The sequence below is a fragment of the Giraffa tippelskirchi genome, chromosome Y (assembly GCF_054371585.1).
Source record: "Giraffa tippelskirchi isolate mGirTip1 chromosome Y, T2T-mGirTip1v1.2.pri, whole genome shotgun sequence".
Classification (NCBI taxonomy): domain Eukaryota; kingdom Metazoa; phylum Chordata; class Mammalia; order Artiodactyla; family Giraffidae; genus Giraffa; species Giraffa tippelskirchi.
Genome location: NC_137290.1, coordinates 1,975,228 through 1,981,978, shown reverse-complemented (window position 1 = coordinate 1,981,978; position 6,751 = coordinate 1,975,228). Strand labels below are relative to the sequence as shown.

General features: G+C 46.7%; 1 non-coding gene across 1 annotated transcript; it reads left to right on the top strand.

The window, feature by feature from the left end:
- The first annotated feature begins 5,953 nt into the window (after positions 1-5,953).
- Positions 5,954-6,088, top strand: LOC145537856 (small nucleolar RNA SNORA70). The gene has a single exon (XR_014076454.1). It is a non-coding gene; the product is annotated as a small nucleolar RNA SNORA70 (small nucleolar RNA).
- Positions 6,089-6,751: the final 663 nt, after the last annotated feature.

Sequence of the window (6,751 nt, the reverse complement as noted above, 5' to 3'; positions counted from 1 at the left end):
AAAAATCACAGCCCATTGAAAAACCGCTAGGATATTTATACCTCACTTAACAGTTGTGAGAGTTGGACCATAAAGAAGGCAGAGCACTGAAGAATTGATGCTTTTGAACTGTGGTGCTGGAGAAGACTCTTGAGAGTCCCTTGGACTGCAAGGAGATCCAACCGGTCCATCCTAAAGGAGATCAGTCCTGGGTGTTCACTGGGAGGACTGATGCTGAAGCTCCAATCCTTTGGCTACCTGATGTGAAGAGCGGACTCATTGGAAAAGACCCTGATGCTGGGAAAGATTGAGGGCAGGAGGAGAAGGGGACGACAGAGGATGAGATGGTTGGATGGCATCGCCAACTCGATGGACATGGGTTTGAGCAAGCTCTGGGAGTTGGTGATGGACAGGGGGGCCTGGCGTGCTGCAGTCCATGGTGTTGCAAAGAGCTGAACATGACTAGGCAATTGAACAACAACAGCAACATACCTCTGAGTACAGGAGTGATCAAGAAATAGAAAGAGTCTCCATTTCTGGTTTGAACATAGTCGAGAAATGTCAGTCTTAAGAAAAACCAGAGGTGGCATCATGCCACATCTGAGCAGGACAGGCCAGTGGACTTGGCTTTGATGGAGGTCACACCCCAGGTGGTCACTGGTTTTAGCACCGGGCCACAAGGTTATCTCCTGAAATGAACCATCTTCTACAAAGACACGCCATCAGTAGGTGGAGCTTAAGTCTCTTCCCCTGGAATCCGGACAGCTGCCTGGTGGCTTCCGCTAAGGGAAGGTTGCAGAGGTGGCCTTCTTCGTGAGAACTGTGTCTCTCAAAAGGATATATCCATGTCTTAACCCTCAGAAGCTGCGAATGTGATATTTTGAAACAGGGTATTTGTGAATGTGATTAGACATCTGAGATGAGGTCCTCCTGGATGAAAGTGGCCCTAAACCTAATGACAGACCCTTATAAGACACGAAAGAGGAGAGACACAGACATGGTGGAGTGAAGGTCTGAGATGAGGTCCTCCCGGATGGGGGTGGCCCTAAACCCCATGACAGGGTCCTTACAAGGCACAGAAGAGGAGAGACACGGACACAGAGGAGAAGCCACATGGAGACGGAGGCGAGACAGGAGGGAGGCGGCCACCAGCCCAGGGACGATGCCCGGAGCCCCCAGAAGCCGGAAGAGGCGGGGAGGACCCTCCTCTGAAACATCCAGACAGAATCAACCCTGGGACACCTTGAATGTCTGGCCCCCTTAACTAAGAGAAGATGAATCCCTGTTGTTGGAACTAACATGACTTGCCTTTGTTCACTATTCCAACAGACGATGAACTTCTGTTGGTATCCGCCACCCGCTCTGCATTTCCATGTTAGGACAACCCCATGGTTTCCTGGGATGTTTTCATCTGTGACCATGAGCCACCACGTAGAACGTTCCACCATCCTAAGTCCACTCTGTCATGAAGCAACCGTCCTCCCAGGAGAGTCTGTGTGGGCTCCCTCATCCATTTCCCTAATGCCACAGGATCATCGCACAAGGGTGAGAGATGGGCACAGAAGATGCTCACGCCCAGATGCCATTTGTGAAGTCAGCCCCAGGCTTTCAGTTTTCCCGTGGGAGGGCCCAGAGCCTCAGACATGCTGAGGCGGAAACTCACCATCCACCCCATCCCTGGTCAGGATTTCTGCCTTGCAGAATCTCTGTGGTTGTTGGCGTTCAGTCGCTCAGTCGTGTCCACCTCTTTGTGACCCTGCGGACTGTTGCCCTCCAGGCTCCTCAGTCCATGGGATTCTCCAGGCAAGAAAACTGGAGTGGGTTGCCATTTCCTCCTCCTCCAGGGGATCTTCTCAACCCAGGGATCAAACCTGCATCTCTTGAGTCTCCTGCATTGGCAGGAGCCAATGCTCCTTTACTGCTAAGCCACCTGGGAAGCCCCGTAAAATGAGGGGCCTCCAGCAAAGATTCTCACTACTTCAACAGTGGGCTTTCAACAGGGAGCATCAACCTCCCAAAGAGCTTGTTAAAAAAAAACAAAAAAAAAAAACAGATGTACCATCTCTAGCTCCTACTCAGCTTGAATGGGAATCTGTATTTGAACAAAATTACGGTGTGATTTCCGAGCATACGAAAGTTTAAAGCTCTCTGGACCAGATGACGCCTAAACTAGACACTCAAATGATTCTCTATAAACTCTACAAAATTAGGTGGAGACTCCCAGGTTGAAGGTGACAATGACTCCGCCATCTTGGTTTCATGTTGGCGTTTGGCGATAAGCAGATGACGCCCAAGAGAACGGTGGTTCCCACAGCCAAGGACATTTATCAGCCCTTCTCAACGCAGCCCCCACAAGAGAGAAGCTATTGTATTTTAATCGCACTTGATATTAGAAATCTCCTTCTGCCTAATTAATTTGCCATTTGTACACAATAGCAGAAAGAAGGTCTTTGTTAACTAAGCCCTTTTTAATTAGTGCTTTACAGACAGAGAAGAGAAAACAAAGAACAGACAACTGTTTTAAAGAGAGTCCTTCAGTCTGAGAGGAGAAATTGCCTATAATCTTTAAATAAAACCAACAACAAAATCGCAAGGAATTCCTCTCCTCAAATGAGTTAATAATATCCTCTGTGTGTGTGTTAGTGGCTCAGTCGTGTCTGACTCTCTGCGACCCCGTAGACTGTAGCCCACCAGTCTCCTCTGTCCATGGGATTCTTCAGGCAAGAATACTAGAGTGGGTTGCCATTCCCTTCTCCAGGGGGATCTTCCAGACCCAGGGATCTAACTCAGGTCTCCTGCGTTGCTGGCGGATTCTTTACTGTCTGAGCCACCAGGGAAGCCCAATACCCTCTGAGCGGGTGGTGAAAATACCTGTGGTTACTGATCTCTACATTGGCATTCAGTATTTTGTAAAATTTAAGTAGGTCAAATAAATTTAAAATGTCTCCTTTTTTTTTTGGACTTATTTCCAAAACAGAAACAGAGTCACAGACACAGAAGAGAAAATAAAAAAAATTACAGTTACCAAAGGATTAAGAGGAAGAGGATAAATTTGGAGTTTGAAATGAAAACATATGCACTAACATATGTAAAACAGATACTCAACAAGGATATAGAGCTATATGGATATAACCCACAGTATAGCACAGGGAAGTATATTAATATCTTATAATAACCTATAATGGAAATAATGTGAAATATATACACATACGTATAACTGAATCACTTTGCTGTACACCTGAGACTAAACACTGTCAATCTACTATATTTCAACAGAAATTAATTAAGAAAACAAGCATAAAACCAAATCTTAGCTTTTACTAAATTCATGAAAAGGCTAATACATTCCATCATAATTATTACATATCATTAAAAGATGACATCTTTTTTTTTAATGTAAATGTTTTTATGTTCCTGTTCCGGGCCAAATCCTAAAGAAAAAAATAAATATATTCCCTTGTGGAAATCCTAAAAAAAAACAAAAAGAAAAACGAAACTCCAGACCTGTAGGCTTTCCAGAACTGTCAGATAATGCATTTTTATTGTCGTAGGCTAACCAGTGTGTGGGCTTCCCTGGTGGCTCAGTTGTAAAGAATCCACGTGCAATGGATTCACTGGAGATGCGGGTTCAATCCCTGGGTCAGAAAGATCCCCTGGAGAAGGAACTGGCAACCCGCTCTGGTATTGTTGCCTGGAGAATCCCATGGACACAGGAGCCCAGCCGGCTACTGTCCAGGGTGTCACAAAGAATCAGACACGACTTAGTGATTAAATAACAATACTCTCAGTGGGCAGCCCTTAGTTACAACACCCCTAGAGAACTGAAACAGAGGGTGTGACCCTAAAAAAATTGTCACAGACCAACTGAGTGTGAATGTGAACTTAAGAATTCTAAAAACCAGACTTCCTGAATCCAGGATTTAAGAGAGATCTCTTTCCCTCTTTTTTCTTTTCCCACTCTTTGGCTACCCTTTCTAGTTCACTTTGTAGCGTGTCAGATCTTAGCTCCCCGACCAGGGATCGAACACATGACCCCAGCCTTGGAAGCATGGAGTCTTAACCACTGAGCCACCAAGGAGGTCCCGACACTTGCCCTGTCCATCAAGACTGGATTTGCGTCACCGCGTCAAACCCAGAGGTCCTCCCAGGACTCAGGTCCTGGCAGCACTCAGAACCGCCCCCCACCCCCCAGCTCCAAGAAATAAACCAAAGAATCTGATCAACCTTCCTGCATCTCACCGTGTTTTGCGGGTGTCGGTCAAACTGCCAATTCTCAGAGGCATTTCCCTTCGTATCTCACACCCCAGAGCCCACGACTGAGAGTTGTAAAAGTCGTTCTCTGTGTCCCTGCGTCCCGATTCAGTGTGAATTCCCTTTTTTTTAATTAAGTTTTTTTTTTAATTGGAGGATAATTACAATATTGTGATGGTTTTTGCCATACATCAACATGAACTGGCCATAGGTATATATATATATTATATATATATATATACGTCACTCCCATCTAGTAAAGAATCCGCCTGCAACGCGGGAGACCCAGGTTCGATCCCTGGGTCAGGAAGATCCCCTGGAGAAGGGAAAGGCTACCCACTCCCATATTCTGGCCTGGAGAATTCCATGGACTGTATAGTCCATGGGGTCGCAGAGTCGGACATGACTGGGTGACTTTCACTTTCACTCCCATCCCAAAGTCCCCTCCTGTCTCCCTCCTCACCCCATCCCTCTATGTTGTCCCAGAACACCAGCTTTGGGTGCCCTGCTTCATGCATGGAACTCGAAGTAGTTACCTATTTCACATAGGCTAATGAATATGTTTCAACGCTACTAAACCATCTCTTTCCCCAACGAAGTCTATCAAACGGTAGTTCAGAACAGCTACATGAATTTTATGACTGTTTTGACCAAAGCCAGCCTCTCTCAAATTGTAAGCAGGCATAGGCTTGGGGGAGAAAAGCCATTTAACGCCCACAGTTACGCTTCAGGACTGGAAGTCCAACAACACTTGCTCGTCAGGAGGACACACCAGACACTTCTTTCCGGATCTGAGTGTAGGCGTCCAATGGTTCCAGTCTTCAGTTTCTGCATTGTTCTCGTTCTTTTTTTTCCACACAACCCGCAAGCATTATACGCCCACTCTCCAATTTAAATTAAACCCTTCCTGCCTTCTGCGTGTGTGTGTGTGTCTGTGTGCTAAGTAACTTCGGTCGTGTCCATTTCTTTGCAACCCCATGGACTGTAGCCCCGCCAGGCTCCTCTGTCCGTGAGATTCTTCTGGCAAGAAGACTGGAGTGGGTTGCTGTGCCCTCCTCTTCCCGTGTTCTAAGCCATGAGTTTTGTGTTCATTTCCTGTGATGAAATCATGAGGCAAAAGTCCAAAAGTATTCTCTCGAGGCGTGACGAGGGGGAGAAAAGCTGAGAAATGTCATTAGGGGCTGAATTGTGTACCCTAAAAGGTTTATGGTGAGGTCCTAAACCCCAGTATCTCTGAGTAGGACCTTATCTGCAAATAGGTCTTTGCAGATGTACTCAAGTTAAGAGGGGATCACGTTGGGTGAGGTGGGCCCTCATCGGAGGACTGGGGTCTCTGTAAGAAGAGGAAATTTGCCTGCGAAGAAGAGAAGAAAACCAGCAGCAGCTGGGGGCCTGGGGAGGGGCGACATGGAATGGATCCTCACGCAGAGCCTCCAAAAGAAGCCAGCCTGCTGATTTCTGGCCTCTAGAGCTGTGAGCCAATACAGCTCAGGAAGTCTTTAAGACCCACAGCTTGAGATATCACCCAGCACTCTCACTCCTGGCCATATACATGCGCAAAACTATAATTCGAAAAGATACACACCCTTATGTTCATTAGAGCACTATTCACAATAGCCAAGTCACGGAAGCAACCTAAATGTCCATCGACACAGAAATGGATGAAGAGGTGGTGAGGATATAGAGTGGAATATTACTCAGCCATTAAAAAGGAATCAAATTTTTGCAGCCAATTAAGCCGACTGTGCTCTTTTCCCCATGGGGGCCCAGTGTGCAATGGCTGCAAACAGCAGGCTCCTTGGTAGTGTATGCAACCTGTTGCCTGTACAGGTTGTCCTAAGGGACCTTGGAGACAACTCTTCTAGTGGGCATTCGTGACTAGCCTGCTGTTCCCCAATCTAGACTCCAGACAGGTATGCGCGGTGCTTTTGGAAAGCCCCAGGGCACAGTGGCCAGGGTCCACATTGGCCAGGTCATAATGTCCATCCGCACCAAGCTGCAGAACAAGGAGCATGTGATTGAAGCCCTCCGTCGGGCCAAGTTCAAGTTCCCTGGCCGCCAGAAGATCCACATCTCCAAGAAGTGGGAATTTACCAAGTTCAACGCGGATGAATTTGAAAACATGGTGGCAGAAAAGCGACTCATCCCGGACGGCTGTGGGGTCAAATACATCCCTAATCGTGGTCCCCTGGACAAATGGCGGGCCCTGCACTCATGAGTGTTAGCACTGTCTGTCCCCTCCTTAATCATGCTCACCAATAAATGCTATTTCCTGTCCAAAAATACCATATGATACCACTCACATGTGGAGTCTAAAATTGCCACCTCTAACCCTGCAATCCCACTCCTGGGCATATATTCAGAAAAATCATCAGAAAAGACACATGTTCTCTAATGTTCATAGCACCGCTATTCACAACAGCCAAGACATGGAAGCAGCCTAAGCGTCCGTCAACAGATGAATGGGTAAAGAAGATGTGGTACATTTATACAATGGAATACTACTTGGTCATGAAAAAGG